Consider the following 20,908-nt stretch of genomic DNA (forward strand, 5'->3'; position numbering starts at 1 on the left):
CTTGTCGGATGGTATAAAGTTGGTTGCTGTGGATTTGGCGTTGACAGACCAACGATTGTGGTCATGAGAGTGCATTTAAAAATATTCTGTGGGTAGAAAATGGGGTTGTCTCAGTCATATTTCTAATTGAAATGCTGTGATATTAACCATACGCATTCACGGAGCTCAGTATCCGTCTGCTCACGCTTTGGTCAAATTCAGCAAAATTGCTCTACACTTCCTGCGCTTTCACTTAGACCTGCTTTTAGATGGTCCAAATTCGAGTTTACTTTCTGGAACCAAATTGTCAGGTGCAACACGCCGTGTAATTAAACGCACCTCCCGTCCACAGGAATGCGCAGTGAGCCTCGAGGCGGTCTGGTAAATTCCCAAACACGGGAATCAAAAGTTAAAAAAAAATGAAGATGCTCCAACCTATGCAACATATATGTCGGTGCTTCCAAAGCTGATTGTCGCAGCATTGCACGACGATAAAAAGTGAGTATCGCCTACGCTTGAACGCACCCTGAGTCCTTACGGTCACAACACAGAGTGCACCGTTATGGCCGACTGCTGCGCTGAGATCTATAGGTGTAACCTACGGGAAGCGGCAAACAAACGCGCCGACATTGTCATGAAAATGTTTGGGCAACGTGATGGTCGCTATGGTTACGGTCAAATGTAACACTCTGCCGGAACACTCTTTGTTTTTCAATTAAAACGCCACACGAGCCGCTGCGGCAACATCAAACGTAACCCTCAACAATTCCACCGTGGCAAAATGTGCTCAAAAGAACACGCCAAAGACAAAAGATAGGGAGACTATTATGCGATCAAAGCGTTGTCTTTGCTCTGTTTTCTCACAACAGCAGGTGGGTGGTTGCAGAGGGGAGAGGGGTTGAGGAAGGAAGGGGAGCGAAGTGATGATCATGATGTTGCAGACAAGAAGTGTGTTAGTGTCAGTGTGCACACACCCCTACTTTGACTGAAGACGTGGGCACAGTGTAACATATAATTAAAATTCAGCCACAGACATTGTAATTACTGCTTTAAAGGACATCCGACACCTCCGGACAAGTTGCGTCCATAATTTGTAAAATCACTTCAAATGACTTCTACTGAACGTATTTTACAAAGATTCCACGGCATGTAGCTATATTTCATGTTTTAAGACTCGCGCTGAATATTCCGGAAGTCTTGTTTTTGAGTTGGTGACGAGTCCTCACCCTACATCACTGAAGGAACGCCCCTGACCGAACGCCCCTGACCGAACGCCCCTGACCGAAAAAAGGACAGATTGTAGCAGTCCTTCCATCATGTCAATGCATTTTGCTGTACTTGTTTGGTCTGAAAACGTCGTGTTGCACCAAAAAGAGGCAGAAGAGGGCGACAAAGCTCCATGTAAGGAATTTATCAGCCTGTGGAAACGGGCTGATTGATTCGTCACACGGAGCTTGGTCGCCATTTTCTGCCTCTTTTTTGGTGATACATTTCCCCCAATGTTGCCTCAAAATGGCACGGAATAAATTCTTTAATCGATTGCAAACATGTATGCTTTCCTCTTCAGACCTATTTGAATCATATTCATAACTTGAGTAACAAGAAAGCATCTTTTACGAATCTGAAGCCATTGTTTTGATTCTCCAGCAAGGCAAGACGTCTTGCGTTGACACCACGAACAAGGGGGCGGGACCTTCTGAAACTGGCCACTTCCGGGTTCATTTTTTTGCAGATTTTGGACACTTTAAGTCATATTTATTGGTGTTTTGAATTTGACTAAAAATATCATACTGCGTGTTTTGGGTATTTTAGATGCTATAAAACGTTTGTCTGATGTCAGTTAGGAAACAAAAAAGTGACGTTGGTTGTCCTTTCAGCAGGCTGTGTACTCTCAGAGAGGTGACTGCACCAAAGAGATAAATTGCTTCTGCAGATCTCTGGGTTCAAATACTTGATTATTCCATTTTAGCACATTTTCTAGGTAGGACAGTCAAATTCATTCTGTGACTACGCTAGTAACTTGATTCATGGTATCGTCTAGATCAGGGGTCCCCAAACCCTAGGCCGCGGACCGGTACCGGTCCATGGGTCATTTGGTACCGGGCCACGCAGACGTCTTGCCTTGCTCTTGAATCAAAACAATGGCTTCAGATTCGGAGAATATGCTTTCTTGTTACTCATCCAGTTATGAATATGATTCAAATAGTTCTGAAGAGGAAAGCATACATGTTTGCAATCGATTAAAGAATTTATTCCATGTCATTTTGAGGGGGGAAATGTAGCACTGAATGTGTGTCATCTGGGGGGGGGGGTTGTAGCACCGAAAACGGGCAGAAGAGGGCATCCCAGCTCTGTGGAAAGCTCAGTGGAAACGGGCTGATTAATTCCTTACAATTTTCGTCAGTGAATATCAAATAGATGCTCGGTGCCACACACAAGGATTCACCATTGCGTTATTTATGTGTTTTCATTCTAACTTCGCCATCAACACGGATCAATACGGATCAACACGAAGTTTTCAGACCAAACAAAGTATTGCAAAATGCGGTGGTTCTTTAAGTCAGCTAATTCAAAAGTGGCCTTTTCTAAGTTACGTACCAGCAGAAGGATGTCTCTCCCAAAGTTGGCAGCAAAAAGAAGTACAGATGACGGCTGAAGAAACCTTTTCATGGATGGATCACTCCTGTACGACTGAGAGCTTACACAGACGTATTGCAAAATGCATTGAGCTGATGCAAGGTATGTCCTTTCTCGCTGAGGGGCGTTCCTTCAGTGATGTAGTTCAGCGCGAGTCTTAAAACCTTAAAACGTAAAATATAGCTATATGCGGTGGAATCTGTGTAAAATACGCTCAGTAGAAGTCATTTGAAGCCAATTTACAAATTATGGACACAACTTGTCCGGAGACGTCGGTTGTCCTTTAAGGGGCAGCGACGATGCTACATATGTTGTTGTTGGCGCGATGTTACCAGCACTCTGCTCATAAAGTCGTATAAAAATACACAATGGATTCACGTTTATTATTATCTTTAAAAGAAAGCAAAAAACAGTTTTCATGCCTGTCGTATAATTTTTTTTTTTGTATTTATCCGCCGGTCTGTGAAAATATTGTCTGACATTAAACCGGTCCCTGGCGCAAAAAAGGTTGGGGACCCCTGGTCTAGATCACAGGTGTCAAAGTCAAGGCCCAGGGGCCAAATCGGACCACATCATTTTATTCGGGGCGCGAAAGCAAATGAAACTTGTGAAATTTCATGATATTTGCTAACGTCTGAACCAAAATTTAAAATTGTCCCATGTAAATGACAATTCCATGACATGTTTTACTTCAAATTTGAAAACTAGTTATTCATTAATTTATCATGTGCTCTATATGTAATATGTGGCGGGAATAAAACATTCTAATAACTCAAAATGTATAACCACCCCACCCACCGAGAGGAAACCGTAACTACAACGTGGCCCGTGGCAAAAATGGGTTTCACATTTTTGGTTGAGATAGATTGTCGGCAAGTTTTTATGTATTTCTTTTTCTTTTTTTATGGGAATGTGCAGAGGAAAGTCTCCAGAGAGTGTCACAAAAAATAGCATTTACTCCTGTACAAATATGCATGGGACGATGCAGGCGCGCACACACTAATATATACATGTACCACCGCTACTACATGGTGTGCAAATAATGTGTAAAGTTCATCAAGGTTGAAATTGTTAGCTTGGTGAGATTTACCATATATATTTTTTTGTACAATGTTAGATGCACTCTCACGGGACTATTTAAAAAAATTCTCAAAGACTGTTTTAGGGGCTCTTCTAATGGATTATTGCTAGACAAACACACATCTGAGCACCAAATGAAAGCAGACCAACATCAAACTCATGATGTGGCTTTTTTACAACCAGTAATACAAATAACAAAATAATACACATGACTAATGGCCTCTATCAGCCGTCACGCAGAGACGAGTTGGTGCACTTTGTAATCAATGACATTGTGCACATTCATTATCGACAGTCATATATTCTTTATCCTCCAACCTTCAGTCAGTGCTATACTAATGAGCTGAGTGGAGTTGAGATGTTGTCATGATCTGGTTGGCGACCAACGGGTGGCGCTGTTGGCCCCGCCCACACCTGCACAGGTGATGGTCGTTTTCAATCAGTGGCACTCAAAAGGACCCTCGGCACGACTATTCGGTGTCGGGTAATTGTTGAATGTCATTGAATGCTGTTGTATGCTTTGTATGCGATTGTATGCATTGTGTGCTGTGCATGTGTTTGTTTAACCCTGGCGGACTTTTAATCTTGGTTTTCTTTTGATACTTTGTATTTTTTTCTGTTCAGATGATTTTGATGTTTTAGATTTTGTTCCTGCTGACTTTATTTTAATACAATTTATCGTACACAACCTCCTGCTCCCCCCCTGCCTGCTTTTTGGGATCCGCACCCGCCATCACCACCTTGCAAACCGTGACAGATGTCTCATTGGATAGTATACTGTTGTGAATTTACCAAAAACTGTAGAACTGCCGATTATTATTCAATGATGTCATTATTATATGTTTATAAAGTATAATATTATGTTGATCCATTTTCCCCCTTACAAGGCACCGCTATATGTGCCGGTCCCACAACTGTATAAATACAGTGGGTTGTGTCAGGAAGGGCATCCGACATAAAAGCTTGGCCAAAACAAACATGCGTATCAAACCTCTGAAGACCTCTGAAAACCACTGATTTGCTGTGGCGACCCCTTGAAGGGAAAAGCCAAAAGGAAAAGAAGAAGACAAGGCACCTCTATATGTATATACTGTAGGTTGAGGCTCTTCCTCCTGTCATGTTTTCATCCTGCATCGCTGCAGCATTTGAGGTCACTCAACCAACAATCCATTGCATAACATCAAGATCACTCACTACCGTTTTTTTTCCTTTTTCTTTTAGTCTTACCTCGCGGCACCCTGGAGGGGGAGAAGACGGGATGGGAGGGGTTTCGAAGTAGAGAAGATCAGAAGGTCTGTGACCATAGCAAAAGGTAAAAAGTGCTGCAGAGGGACGAGACAGATTACGGGGAGTCATTACGTAAGAGGATTTGACTATTTGTCTTCTTCCTCTTTTCATTGAGTGACAAAATACACATTTTCAGCCTCCGTTATTTGGACGGATTATTTCTTTGCTAATGGCAGAAGGGTACAATCCAAGTTTTTCAACTTCTTCCTCTTGAGCACAATCAGTCAAACATCATATTATATTTGTTCACGTCCACACATCCCGGCATTTTCTTCCTTTTCGATCCACCAGGAGCACGCTCACAAATGGGGCATAATCACAAAGAAGGTCTCGGGTGTTGGCGATTTTACATTCCCGCCGACTGTAACTAACAGTGAGACTCCACATTTGTGCTCCGTGGATTTTCTCATTTTCATTCTGGGAAGCCTGCAGCCATGAAGTAGGTGACTTACATCTTTGCAAGGCTCATTGAGCATATTGATAAATAAGACACTCGGCGGGTTACATAAGCCCGTGCAACGACTACTTGAGGCGCCAGTCTCTGGGGTGTTTTTGGTACAAGTTGAAATTCTGCCTGTTTGAGGGGAGTCCCATCTGATTAATTATGCATATGGAGCACACGGTGTTCGTCTTGCGTCTCCCGCTCAGATGGAGACAGATGGGAAGGAGTGAGTAGGGAAAGCAGAGAAAAGTAGAAAAATGGAGACCAGAAGATGCAACCGCAAGTGTTCATCTCTGTGAAAGCTTTTCTTTGAGTTGACTCTGAGAAAGCACACAAGTAGACATGTGAGGATTACGCAACACTTTGTTGATCAGTCTGGAGGCTGGCTGGCTTTGCAAAGGACTTTCACACGTACGCAAGCACAGTAGCGCCTGGACTTGCAAACGCTCTCGACCTCTTTTGACCCGTCTCCATTCATCCATCCATTCCTTCCATCCATCCACCCACCCAAAAGCCATCCATCTTCCAATCTGCTCATCCTCCCAAGAGTCATGGGGGGTGCTGGGGCCCATCCTAGCTGTTTTAGGGGACACCCCGAACCAGTTGAACAACCACCCATACTCACACAGACACCTGGGGACAATTTCAAGTGTTCAAACAGCCTGCTATGCATGTTTTTGAGAATGCAAGGGGAAACCGGAAACTCGCGCAAGCTCGGATAAATCATGCAAACTCCACACAAGAAGCCAGGTTCGATCCCGGAGCCGGGATCGAACCTGGTAGCTCTGCATTGACCACCAGGCCACATTTGACCCATCTCTTGGTTGATTGCGTTTCTCTTGGTTGATATGTTCCAAGGGTTGTTCGTATGGTGAATTTGTTGGTAAGTTGCTTCAGTGCTGCATTCTGTATGGAATGTATGTTTAAAGGACAACCGACATCACTTTTTTGTTTCCGAACTGACATCAGAAAAACGTCTTATAGCATCTAAAATACCCAAAACACGCAGTATGGTATTTTTAGTCATATGCAAAACACCAATAAAAATTACTTAAAGTGTCCAAAATCTGCAAAAAAAAAGAACCCGGAAGTGGCCATTTTCAGAAGGTCCCGCCCCCTTGTTCATGGCGTCACCCCAAGACGTCTTGCCTTGCTGGAGAATCAAAACAATGGCTTCAGATTCGGAGAATATGCTTTCTTGTTACTCATCCAGTTATGAATATGATTCAAATAATTCTGAAGAGGAAACCATACATGTTTGCAATCGATTAAAGAATTTATTCCGTGCCATTTTGAGGCAATAGGGGTGGGGGGATGTTGCACCAAAAAGAGGCAGAAAATGGCGACAAAGCTCCGTGTAAGGAATTAATCAGCCCGTTTCCACAGGCTGATTAATTCCTTACACTGAGCTTTGTCGCCCTCTTCTGCCTTCAAAAAAACTTCTTCACGCAGTTTTCAGACCAAACAAGTACAGCAAAATGCATTGACGTGATGGAAGAACTGCTACAATGTGTCATTTTTTCAGTCAGGGGCATTCCTTCAGTGACGTAACGTGAGGACTCGTCGTCGACTCCAAAACAAGACTTCCGGAATATTCAGTGTGAGTCTTAAAACGTAAAATATAGCTATATGCAGTGGAATCTTTGTAAAATACGCTCAGTATAAGTCATTTGAAGCCATTTTACAAATTATGGACACAACTTGTCCGGAGACGTCGGTTGACCTTTAAGGCTTATATGAGTATGACTATTTTAAGGCTTGTATATGTAACCTGTATTGGTTTGTTGTGAAAAATAAACATATCAATAAAATATATGCTTTATAAAGATATGTACATGTACAACTGGAGAGAATACTACATATGCTACTACAAAAATGTTCTTATGTACCGTTGTTTGTAACTCGAATGTTCGTAGTAGGAGAGTGTCTGTATTTATTTATTTATTTTTTCGCGCTTCACTTTTGACTTAGTCCAACATAAATTCTCCCTCAGTGACAAAAAGCTGCAAATTGTTACTTCCAAACAATTGAAATCACATCGGGCTTCATTTCAGTCAACTCGTCCACTAGTTGACTTGTCTGTCTCACCTCTAATAGCCACAGCCCAATACTTTTGTTCATTATGTATCACAAAACAAGAGACCGAAAGCAAATTGAATCATAGACTGTGGCAAGGAAGTTATCGTCATCTTTTTCATTTTTCATCCACTCGATCAGCCGTAGAGGAAATTCTTTTCAATACATTTATGAGCGCGTAAATGAAGTTAACAATATTGCCGCAGTCAAGGTTGAATGCATGATAAATTGAGCAAGTGGTACACTGGATGTACTTTATGCATCAAAGACGATATTTTCTCCTTTTTTTTAATTGGCATACTTAAAAGGCTAAGGCAAGGTAACAAATAAGCGACACTCATTGACCTTCCATTTTGTATGCACAGGTGCACACTACTACTCACGCGCTGACAAGAACACTTCATCTTCAAGGAGATCTCTCCATCAGTTGTGGGTTGTCGCTATAGCAACCGGAGACACAGAGGTAGGCATGGCGCTATACTGTACATTCACATTTCACCCTTATGGCATCGCTACCGTTTATTCTAATCACTTATACTGCAACGAGCAGAGCCACAAGGACTCTGGAAAATTCTATTTTCTATTCACGCTATTAAAGTGCGGGGCCCAAAATAGTATATTGTTGACGGGCTATTCTTGGTGACACGAGAACATGTCGCATGTTGACTTAACGATTTTAAAGTGTTATTTTCATCTTTGGCGTACGTGATCTGCAACTGATTCAAATCCCAAAGCTACAAGATATAATATAAGGGTCAGAAAGGGTGACATCAAAGTCAAATACTTCTAAACTCCAGGATACAGATCTTTCGAATGAAAAAGTCATTTACCAGCTCCCACTTGCACATTGGCACACATTCAAATTTGAGTGTCTCATGACTGGCGGTTTTGTACAATTAAATTGCTTTTTCGACTCGCAAGCAAAAATGGTTTGCGTTTAAAAAAAAAAAAACTTGTTTGTAATTCCTATTTTAAATTGGATGAACGTTGTTAAGTGTTTAGGGTGTTAAATCGGTCACTTGACATTAGCTTTTTAATTTTTACAAGCTTTCTCGGGTGCCGTTAAAGTGCAAAAGACTTTTTGGTCGGCTAATATTTTTAAAATACCTTTATTTGTATGGTATTGATTATTGTTCCATTTTTTTTTAAAGCGTTGATTTATTTTTTTTTCAGATACAATCTAAATGAAAATGAATCCACTCGTGAAATGTACAGTATTTATTCCACGTCAAACAAATGTATGCAGTTTCAGTTTTTGAATATTACTGTAATAAAAATAATTTATTCGGGAATTAAAAATATTACGTAGAGCGCCATTCTCGAATTTGTTCGGGTTTTGTTTTTTTCCTTGCTTGGGTGCCGATAAAGCGCTGGCCAGACCTCTGGCAATGTTTTTTTTCCCGTCCACGTGGGGTCAGCATTTGCCTTTTGTCCATGTTCGCACTTTGTTCCAGCTTCAGCTGTTGTTAAAGCGCTATATAAGCAATATGTATATATTGCATTGTATTTTGGACAGCCGCCCTCATTTCAAGCTCAGATAACTCCAGAACCCTGTAGGAATTAACATTTTTTTCTGATGAAAGAAGAGACTGAGGTTTCTTACACTGCATTGAATATGTATTATGTAGTCCTAAAACTCAGTATTCTGAGGGTCCTGCAATTTGAGTGAAAATGACAAAAACCCTGGCACATTTTGGACACATTTTTGCACATCGTCTGGCAGGCAATGAGTTAACAATAACATTAATAATGGTCACAACAATATTAACAATAATACTATTATTAATAATATAAATACAGTAAAGTCTCGTTATATCGATGTTTTCGGGAGTCGGAAAAATATCGATATAACCAGACTATCGATATATCCGATCCTGCGTCATGTAAATTTTCTCCTTGCGTTCATAGAAATAGTATCGTAATAAGCAGTACTATCCATATAACCGATATCAAGATGTTGGAAAATTAATTGTTTTTTCCAAAATAACTAGTTTCTGACCAAAAAGTGGAGAACAGTGAATGAAGCAATTTTAAAAACTGTTCATTTTTATTTTCATTTTTTGTTCTATTCCGGCACCACAGAAAGGGCTTTAGATTGACATAATGTAGTTGTTGTTCATGCAGGACTGCCATCTATTAGCATCCATCGTCACTAAAGTGCATACATGTTAAGTCTCACGATTTGGTCGGGAGACCACAATACAATACTCCCTTTATAAAGCAACTATTGACACAATAGAGACAGTTCATTTGTAAGGTGAAACAAAAGACAATGTAAAAAACAAAATACATTTTTATACTAATTGAATGTGTAAATAAACACTGAAAGCATTTTTCTGTTTTATTTACTTCTAATTTATACTTTTGTAACGCTCACATCATTCTAACACGCACCACAGAGTCACAAGTATGAAAATCTCCCGATTTATGATTTCTGAAACTTAACATGTATGACATGTATGACACCTGGACACCCAGGCAGACAACTCTGAAAAGTTGCCTGCCCAGCCATAAAGTTGCCTGCCCCATTTTTCACAACTTGAAACACAATAAGACAACCAATCGCAACAAAAAACATTGTTGCGAAGTATAAAGGATTTTTTTTAAATTAAGGAAGTACAAATGCTGCCTTGCTTAATTTATGGTAAATATCCCTTGCTGAAGATTTTACTCCAGTTGTTTGTCGTCATGGTGCACAATGCAATGTTTGCGTTGCGTTGTCTGCTCAAAGCCATGTGGACTCCTCTTTCTAAACGCCTTTCAAAACTCTCAAGTACTCTTTACAGTCACGGTATAGTCCGAAGCACGAAACAGGCTTCTGATTGGCTGCCGTGCCGAGTATGCAAATTGCCAAACGATCATTCGTTATCGTGACTAAAAAGTGTACTTGAAGGTTTTGAAAGCCGCTTAGAAAGAGGAGTCCACGTGGCTTGTAGCGGTTTGCTTCTAGCTTTTTCTTTATTGAATAAAACAAACGTTTGATTTGGAAATAAAAACGCTTTTTTTTTTCATTTTGAAGAAGTTGTCGGCCACCCGGGCCTAGACGTTTTGAAAGTTGTACGCCCGACGTAAAAGTCGGGGCACCGGGAAGACGTTATTTCAAGCACTGATGATCGTGGTTTACAAATCTAAAGTTCACAGCAATGTACACTAGTTGAAGAACCGATTGATGAGTATTGTCATCAGTGGCAGTAGATGGTTGGACTTATGAGTATGATGTATTTTTTCCCCTAATATATTTGTCATTTTATGCAATGAATTGGGATAGTTGATTGCTCCAGATGTGTGCTGTTATTTTACATTTTTATTAATCTATCTACGTCTCCACTGACGGCCAGGTTACCAAATCCACATCCCGCAATGTCATCTATAATCTTTATGACAAACAAACGAACCACATAGCTACTTACACTATCGCTGATTCGTATTCACGTCTGCTGCGTGGGTTGGGAGTCGCGATTAGCACCACCGTGGGCGCCTGGGAATAAAAATAAACCTTCAACGGCAGCTCAGAAAAGATGAGTGGCGCTTGACAACAAATTTCTGAGTGTGCTCACTTGTGCCATCACAATGCATCAGAGCACGCGGATGTGTCTTGAGACATTGTGATCGACACTCGTTATGACACTGCCAGCTGCCCCCCCCCGCCCCATACTGCATTGTTGCCACCACCTGTCCCATACGTCTGGTCGCCTCGCTTCTATTCTCGGCGGCCGTTATCACATCCCGTTTAGTCGCTCAGTTGAGACAAAGTGCAGCTTGAGGTGATGGTACATTATTAAGAGTTTCCTGTGCGGTATGTCTGTTTGACTTCCTGTTACTGATGTTATCGTGCCATGTTTAGCCACCTGTGTTACCTCCATCATTTCTTGTCTTTCGGGGCGTCAGCTCCCCAATACCTACGCTTCCGTTTCACCAGACTCTTTCAAAATAATCAAATTCTGCAGACATTTTGAGCCAATTCAACAGACACCTTAGTAAGTGTGTGTTATATTCCCTTTATTTTGGTGTGTGACGTGTTTTTCAAACTCTAAATGACACTCCGGGGAGGACGGGTGAGAAGCGTGTTGTGTCCTCCACTTGTCTTTTGCTTCCCCTTTACTGTCGATGGCCATCACCCCCCTTGCACCATAAAAGCAATGTGCGATTCCCTTAAACTGGCTGTGTTTCCTCAGGCGTTTTATGTGACAGGCAACGGCTCTTGGCGTCCTCAAAAAGTCTGATGGGATGTTGGAGGTGAGCTTTAGCTTGGGCAGATCATTATTCCATGCGGTGGCTCACCCTCCTAAACACCCTTTCTCCTTGCTTTCACACAGCTCGGACAGAAAAAAAAGCCAATTCAAAAAAAGGATAAGAGATAATGAACATTTCAAGATCTCAGAAATGGATTGCAAATATTACATAAACCCTTCTCAAGGGAAATATGTCATGCAGTGGGGTAAAAAAAAAACAGCAACAGATGGCAGATTTCTAATTAATCCTGCGATTTCTGAAATCACAGCAGTGGTGATTTATTCATGACTGGCCCGTGTGGGATTTATTTCCAGTGAATCAGCCCTCGCAGGTGTGTGTATGTGTGACGAATGAATGCGATGTTGTCTTCAATGAGTAAGAGGGGGGCCAATTGAAAACTCCCCTGGTGAGCGTGCTTACACAAGCTAAGGTGCTAATATCTGCTGTGAATGTCAGAACATTTAGAAGGTAATAAAGGCCAAGGCAGAGGGTCAAAGCAACAGCAAGCGCTGTTTGACTACAATATGAATTGAACAAGGAAGCTGGAACGGATTAATGGCATTTGCATTCATTTTCACGGAGAAAGGTAATTTGAGATATGCATTGTCAGCAAATAACACTGAAAACACATGGAGGCATCTGCAATAATTTCTTTATATTTTGCCATCACTCACTTGCAAGGCCCAGCCAGGAAATCATTTAACGGGCATTCTAAAAAAAAAAAAAGGATTTGAAATTCATCTAAACGGAGCATAAAAAAACTCCAGGCGTGATTGCACATATCAACGGTGCATATGTAATCACGCCGTGGCGCGAGAGCTTCTCTGCTCGCTTAAAAAAAAAAGACAGAGAGAGCATCAGATAACAAAAACAACATTAAAATGAATCATCCCACAGCCAAGAGACAATTTGTACTGCATTAATTATTTGTTGTTTCTCCCAAAAGGAAGGGATGTCCACCAATTCAGGGGATTAAAGGGCCACAGACTAAATGATTGGATATTGGATTGGATTGGATTGGATATGCCTTTATTAGTCTCACAGTGGAGAAATTTACATTTCACAGCAGCAAAGTGATGAAAGGAATGAAAGTAGAAAAACGAAATACATGATGATTAGAGAGCAAAAAAAAAACACAAGCGCTGGAATAGCAATTTCTTGGTGTGCGAGGACAAATGAAAAATGTTGTGATTGAGCACGCCAGACAGTGCGACCGCTAGGAAGCCAAACAAGAATTTTGATCAAAGGCCAAGCTCCAAATAAAGTGACATGAAAAAACTGCTTGCTTGCTGTTGCCAGCAACCACTGACAGGCTGTGCTGCTGCAGTGGCTCCATTTGCTTAGTTAATTCTAATTAACCGATTAATTGGGCAATTTATTTTTTGGCCCCTTTTTGCTTCGAATATAAACTCATTCACTGCCAGACGTGCAAAAATGTGTCCACTCCAGTGCCATGGTTTTTGTCATTTTCACTCAAATTCCAGGACCCAAGGAATATTGAGTTTTAGGACTACATAAATATTCGATGCAGCGTAAGAAACCTTAGACTCTTTCCTTTCATCAGAAAAAAAGAGTTACCGGTAATTCTTCAATTATATGGGTCTGGAGTTATATGAGTTTGAAATGAGGGTGGCTGTCCAAAATACAATGCAATATATACATATTGGTTTCTATAGCAATTCAACAAAAGCTGAAGCTGTAACAAAGCGCTAACATGGAAAAAATGGGAAATGCTCCCCCCTCGTGGAAGGGAAAAAAACATTGCCAGAGGTCCGACCAGTGCTTTATCAACACCCAATGTAAGAAAAACAAAAACCCGAACAAATTCGGGAAAGGACGCTCTCCGTCATATTTTCGTGAATGGCAGTGAATGAGTTAGATATGAATTTTACAGTATTTGTTTGAATTTACAACAATGAGAGAGCAAAGTTCTTACAGACACTCCCTTACTTACGAACATTTGAGTTACGATCTACAGTACATATGAACATTTTTTGTAGTAACATACAGTATGTTATATAGTATTCTCTCCAGTTGTACATATCTTTATCTTCTTCTTCTTTTCCTTTCGGCGGTTTTGTGCATCCTCTTCTCTCACACCAGCTACCTTCATGTCCTCTTTGACCGCATCCATAAACCTCCTCTTCGGTCTTCCTCTCGGTCTCCTGCCTGGCAGTTCAAGGCTCAGCATCCTTCTCCCGATATAGTCACTCTCTCTCCTTTGGACATGTCCAAACCATCTCAGTCTGGCCTCTCTGACTTTCTCTCCACAGCCTCTAATATGAGTTGTCCCTCTAATGTACTCATTCCTGATCCTATCCAACCTGGTCACTCCCAAAGAAAACCTCAACATCTTCAGCTCTGCTACCTCCAGATCTGCTTCCTGTCTTTTCTTCAGTGGCACCGTCTACAGTCCAAACATCATGGCTGGTCTCACCACTGTTTATACACTTTTCCTTTCATCCTAGCTGAAACCCTTCCATCACACATCACACCTGACATTTTGCTCCAGCCTGCCTGGACACGCTTCTTCACCTATTTTCCACACTCTCCATTGCTCTGGACAGTTGTACATATCTTTATAGAGCATATAATTTATTAAATGTGTATTTTTCAACCAATACAGGTTACGTATACAAGCCTTAAACATGCTTATATAAACCTTAAACATACCTATAAAAGCCTTAAATATACATTCCATACAGTGAAGCAACTTACGAACAAATTCAACTTATGTTATTGAATACAAAAACTTGACATTTGAACATAGAATACTTGGTTTTTTTTAATCGCTGCATGTCTCCAAAATGTGAATGATGTTGACTGTTGCACTGCCGGATGAATGGGTTAACTAAACTGCAATTTTATGATTATATATTTTTCTTCAGAGTCTTAAATCAAGATTGTATTGAAAGCAATCTGCTTTTGTTTTTACCTCGCAACTCATTTACTCATCTATTCATCCGGGAAGGAAGATGATTATGCCAGTGGTGGAAATCAAATCAAAGCTCTCAACCATCTCAAAAGGCCCTTTGACGAGCCCCTGTTTAATTACAGAGGAAGCCGTACACCATTCAGGGAGAAAATGCTTTTGTGCGCAAGCACAAGCAAATTCTGCTGACTTGAGTCACCCTGAAGTCATTCAGCACCTTATTGACTGATGTGCACCCGTCGTCTCCCAAATGCCTTATCCTGTGACATCTGGCCTATCAGCACTGTATCCATCTGCTCTGCGTGTGTGTGTGTGTGTCTGTTTAAGTGTGTGCCGGGTCACGAGCTTCGTGACCTCCTACGTGAACAATAAAAACTCTCTTTAGTCGAGCTGCTTAGCCAAAACACAGTGGGAGAGAGTAACACAACCTTTTAGGTCACGGCGCAGACATGGAGCATCAACATACGGACACCCACACAATAACACAGGATAAATAAAAACAAAACTGACCTTACAAGACAAGAACAATGTCACCTGCTGTTCGACGACATTGCAAAATATTCATATCATCATGACAAGACAACAAAAAAGCGTAAATACAAGTCGTCATTCCTAAATAAGCGGAGTTGTAAATTGCAGTCAGTGTCTGGGAAAGCCTGTTGGAACAGCTGAAGTTGATTTCTGGTTAGTCAGAGGACTTCCATTTCACATGATCCTGAAAATGTGATTTGAATGATTCTAAGAGGGTGTGTACATTTATGCAACCACACTGTTGCCATTTTTTTCTTCAGTTGAAGGGTCCACAGTTGATCTGTTTAGTTTTTGGACAGTAAAACGGCATGCATTGTGTGGAATAGTGCAGCCTAAAATGAATGGGAGGAAGGGGGTGTTGACTTTTTAGATCAAGGGTGTCAAACTAATTTTTTGCTGCGGAGCACTTTGTAGTTACGATTTCCTCTCTAGGGCCGTTATCAATTTGGGGAAACCCCTTGGGCATGTTTAAACCCCTCCACATATTACACATAGTACGCACAAAAATTGAATGAATAACTAGTTTTCAAATCTGAAGTCATTAATAATGACTGTTATTGTGGTTTCTTCTTTTCCTTTTGGCTTTTCCCTTTATGGGGTCGCCACAGCAAAACAGTGTCCTCCATCTTTAGAAGTTTGATCCGCATGTTTGTTTTGGCACAACCCTCTGTATTCATCCGGGCTTGGGACCGGCACAAGAAGACTTTTGTCCCTTTTGGCTACAGAACAAGCAACTCGCTCAGTAAAAGGCTCCAAACCACAAAATGGTCATCGGCACAGCAACATTCAAAAAAGTAAAAACTATACTCACCATTTGATGACAATGCTCTGATCTTACCGTGACATGGGCATCTCTATCCCTACATTACATCCCAAACAGAACTTCTAAATCAGTGTTTGGTCAGAGCAAAAAAAATAATTGACAAGATAATGCATCTGTGTGGCATAGGCATTCACGGGACACATGAAACAAAACTGCCCTTAGTGGACAAGCTGTTGTACAACCTCAGTTCAAACATAATCGGCACGACCACAACACAAAGTATAATAATGACTCGAATTTGTTTGTAATTGTTGACATTCTCCCGATTGCCTGCAGTGCTTCCATTTAAAAAGCGTATTAAAGGACTACCGACGTCTCCGGACAAGTTGTGTCCATAATTGGTAAAATGACTTCAAATGACTTCTACTGAGCGTATTTTACAAAGATTCCACCGCATATAGCTATATTTTACGTTTTAAGACTTGCTCTGAATATTCCGGACGTCTTGTTTTTGAGTTGGTGATGATTCCTCACGTTACGTCACTAAAGGAACGCCCCACACCGAAGAAAAAGACACATTGTAGCAGTCCTTCCACCACGTCAATGTATTTTGCTGTACTTTGGTCTGAAAACATTGTGTAGGACCAAAGAGAGGCAGAAGAGGGCGACAAAGCTCCATGTAAGGAACTAATCAGCCTGTGGTAACGGGCTGATTAATTCCTTACACGGCTTTGTCGCAATTTCTGCCTTTTTTGGGTGCGACATTTCCTACCCCTGATGCCTCAAAATGACACAGAATAAATTATTTAATCGATCGCAAACAGGTATGCTTTCTTCTTCAGAACTATTTGAATCATATTCATAACTGGATGAGTAACAAGAAAGCATATTCTCCGAAACCATCGTTTTGATTCTCGAGCAAGGCAAGACGTTTTGCCGTGACACCACGAACATGGGGGCGGGACCTTCTGAAATTGGCCACTTCCGGATTCAAATTGAAGTACTTTTTAGACACTTTAAGTCATTTTTATTGGTATTTTGCATGTGACTAAAAATATCATACTGCATGTTTTGGGTATTTTAGATGCTATAAAACGTTTTTCTGATGTCAGTTAGGAAACAAAAAAGTGACGTCGGTTGTCCTTTAATGAGAAGGCCTGTATGAAGACTGATAGTGACGGAAGCGCATTCAGCTGCTTTTACAAAGCACACCACTTCACATTTAGGAGAAGAAGGATGGAAGGAGGAGGCGGGGTTGGCAAGCCTCTGATTTGTGATGACTCAGCACGCGCCCTGCAGAAAACGAATGGACTGTTTTTGTTTTGAAACCATTTACACTCAATCAACCCTTTTTCAACCATAAATAAATAAATACTCAAGGACATACTCATAACAAGGGATTGGCTGCATTTCCTCAATAAACTGTGGGAAGTATGAATAATGAAGTGCTGAATCAATTAAGTGTATTTCTATTTTAAAACTGTTAAAAATTGACGTACCAACTTAGTTTTTTCATGGAACATGTGACTTGTACCTTGTTTTCTTGTCATCTGCTTCTACAAAACGATTATGTTCATTTCACACAATGTTAATGCGAGAAGAACAAAAGATGAGTATCTGCCTCTATGATTTGAAGTGGACATTTTAGGGTCAAATCTGTTTTTTTTTTAATTTTGGGTCCTTGACTTACACCATGGGTATAAAACTCATTTTTTGCCGCTGGCCACATTGTCGTTATGGTTTCCACTCGGGGGGCCGTTTTGAAATTAGGGAAGTGATTATAATGTCCCCTCCACATATTATATATAGTACGCACAACAAATGAATGAATTTTCAAATTTGAAGTCCAAAATAATGACTTTTATTGTGGTTTACATACTGTACGACAATTTGAATTTAGCAAGTTTGATTTGCTTTCGCAGGTCAAATGAAATGATGTTGCGGGCCAGTTTGGCCCCCGGATCTTGACTTTGACACCCATGTCTTACAACATTCTCAAATTGCTAGGCACTAGGTCAGAGGTGGTCAAACTGCGGCCTGGGGCAAGCTTTGGCCCGTTGGTCTTTTTAATTTGTCCCACTGACAGTTGGTAGATAATTGAGGTTCGATGCAAATGATTGCGTTTATTTCATTTCGACTTGTAATGACAGTCATTTCAACAGGAGGTCGACCCACCCTGATGGGCACTTGAATGATTGCCAATGCTAATCTATTGGAGGGCTTAAAGTCACAATGTGAAAAAGTAGCCTGCCGTTAATTACAAACATTGAAGTCGGAGTAACCACTTAAGACTTTAAAACGTCACCATTAAGCAAGATGTGGATCAATAGACTTCAAGGTAAGGGTCCAAAGTATGTATGAGTTTAATTTCAAACCGCAGCCAATGTAAAGGCAATAAAACAAAGTGAATAGGCCTTGCAAAGAACATGGCAACGATGCGATTTCAAGCTAAAGACTTCATGAGCCACTATGGCAACACACTTGTTTATAGACGCAATGATTCCATAAGGTGGAAGGTTACCTCCAGCCATAAAGCGTTAATACCTTTCGGCAGGCCCCATGCTCAATAAAACACTGGCAGATAGAGTCTGCCATGAAGCCTTTTGTTGGGTTTTGGCCTGATGAGTCAAGTGGTAGTTTGTGGCCCTGCTTGAAGTAGCACCGACCATAATTCAAAACGATGCTTAACTCATTCACAAATTTCTTTGGTAATTGAAAATATGACATAGGTCATTCCCGAATTTGTTTGGGTTTTGTTGTTTCATGCTTGCCGATAAAGCGCGGGCCGGACCTCTAACAATGTTTTTCCCCTTCCACAATGGGGCAGCATTTCCCTTTTACCATCTTAGCGCTTTGTTCATGCTTCAGCTGTGGTTAAACCAGTATGTATTGCATTGTATTTTGGACAGCCGCCCTCCTTTCAAGCTCATATAACTCCAGACCTTTATAATTTAGGAATTAACTCTTTTTTTCTGATGAAAGAAGAGAGTCTCGGGTTTCTCATGCTGTATTGAATGTTTATGTAGTCCTAAAACTAAATATTCTGTGGGTTCTGGAATTCAAGTCACAATGACAAAAAACCCTGGCACTGGAGTGGACCTATTTTTGCACATGTCTGGTAATGAATGAGTTGAAGAAATTAAAAAATATATTGAGAGGCTATACATGTGGATGAAATAGTCACGATGCCAGAATGCACGCTCAGTACTAAATGCACATTTTATCACTGAGTGATCAAATGCGCAATTTAAGTGGATCAACCTCAAAATATTGACGATTCGACATTTAAAAAGCAAATATCTGTTAATGTCATCATATTCATTTACAGAATTCATACCGGTGGCCTCATCGGGTAGGCACCACTTTCAAGAAACAATGAAATTCTGTGTCAATATTTCCATCTGATGATGGAAATCATCATCTTTATTGTCATGGTGATTGTTAGGGAGAAGTAGAATGACTAATTCCAAAGGCAGTCGTTCTCTCATTCACGGGCCGAATAAAACAATGTGGCGTGCCAAATTTGGCCCCCGGGCCTTGACTTTGTCACCTGTGGTCTAAAGCCAAGACAGAAGAGCTAAAGTGGATAGTAACCCTGCCAGCTGCCTCACAATCTGCCAAATGAACGCAAGAGGCAAATGTGTCCAACTTAAAGGACAACCGACACCACTTGTTTCCTAACTGATATCAGACAAACGTTTTATAGCATCTAAAATACCCAAAACACGCAGGATGATATTTTTAGTCAAATGCAAAACACTAATAAAAATGACTTAAAGTGTCTAAAAACTACTTCAAATTGATACCGGAAGTGGCCAGTTTCAGAAGGTCCCGCCCCCTTGTTCGTGACGTCACGCCAAGACGTCTTGCCTTGCTCGAGAATCAAAACAATGGCTTCAGATCCAGTTACTCATCCAGTTCTGAATATGATTCAAATAGTTCTGAAGAGGAAAGCATACATCAGGGTTCGGTAACCTTTTTGACTAAGAGAGCCATAAAAGTGAAATATTTAGAAATGTTTTTCAGTGAGAGCCACACACGCACGCACGCAAACACGCACACACGGCCACTTTTCAACAAAATGTCAGAATGTATTATTTGAAATAACTTTGTGATAGTACTCACCATTCAATGGTTTTCCGTTCCTCATGATTGGTAAAAATCGGAACAATCGGAATGAAAGTCAACTTGTCGGGTCCATAGGCGAAGTTCCTGCTAGCTAGCCTGCACACGGCTCATAAGCTTCAACATCTGCAATCTACTTCTCGCAGAAGTATGTTGATGCTAACGTTAACATGGGGCTTGTTAATATATCACTGGCATTCGACTGTTTCATCGATGTGATTGTTTCATTGCAAATTAGAATCGCGAATCCTCCGGTGCATTCAAGCTGGAGCGTACTCGTTATTTATTTATTTATTTTTACTTGTCGGGCTCATTTAAAGGGGCGTTTACCTGTTTCAACATAACGGCCAGTATCATCCAATCAAAATGGCGCTTTCCGCTAACCTAGGTCAGTGTCATCCAATCAAAATTGCGCTTTCCGCCAACTGCAGCCCCAACAGGAAATGAACGGCGTAAAAGCGAGAACATGCATTTCGTTTTATCGGTGAGCCATATGCAATCATCAAAAGAGCCATATATGGCTCGCGAGCCATAGGTTCCCGACCCCTGCCGTACATGTTTGCAATCGATTAAAGAATTTATTCGGTGTCATTTTGAGGCATCTGGGGGGGAAATTTAGCACCCAAAAAAAGGCAGAAGATGGCGACAAAGCTCTGTGGAAATGGGCTTATTTGTCTCCTAGGAATTTTTGTCAGCGAATATCAAATAGTTGCTCGGTGCAACACACAACGATTCACCATTGCGTTATTGATGTGCTTTCCTTCTAATTTTGCCATCAACACAGATCAACACGAAGTTGTCAGACCGAACAAAGTACCGCAAA

At 41.0% G+C, this 20,908-nt stretch overlaps 1 protein-coding gene across 1 annotated transcript in view; it reads right to left on the reverse strand.

The window, feature by feature from the left end:
* The window catches only part of pitpnc1a (phosphatidylinositol transfer protein cytoplasmic 1a), a 45,420-nt gene that overhangs the window by 22,084 nt on the left and 2,428 nt on the right, over positions 1-20,908 (reverse strand). The window lies entirely within an intron of this gene.

This window comes from Hippocampus bargibanti, linkage group LG17, assembly GCF_051943395.1.
Source record: "Hippocampus bargibanti isolate YZ-2025 linkage group LG17, ASM5194339v1, whole genome shotgun sequence".
NCBI classification, from domain to species: Eukaryota; Metazoa; Chordata; class Actinopteri; order Syngnathiformes; family Syngnathidae; genus Hippocampus; species Hippocampus bargibanti.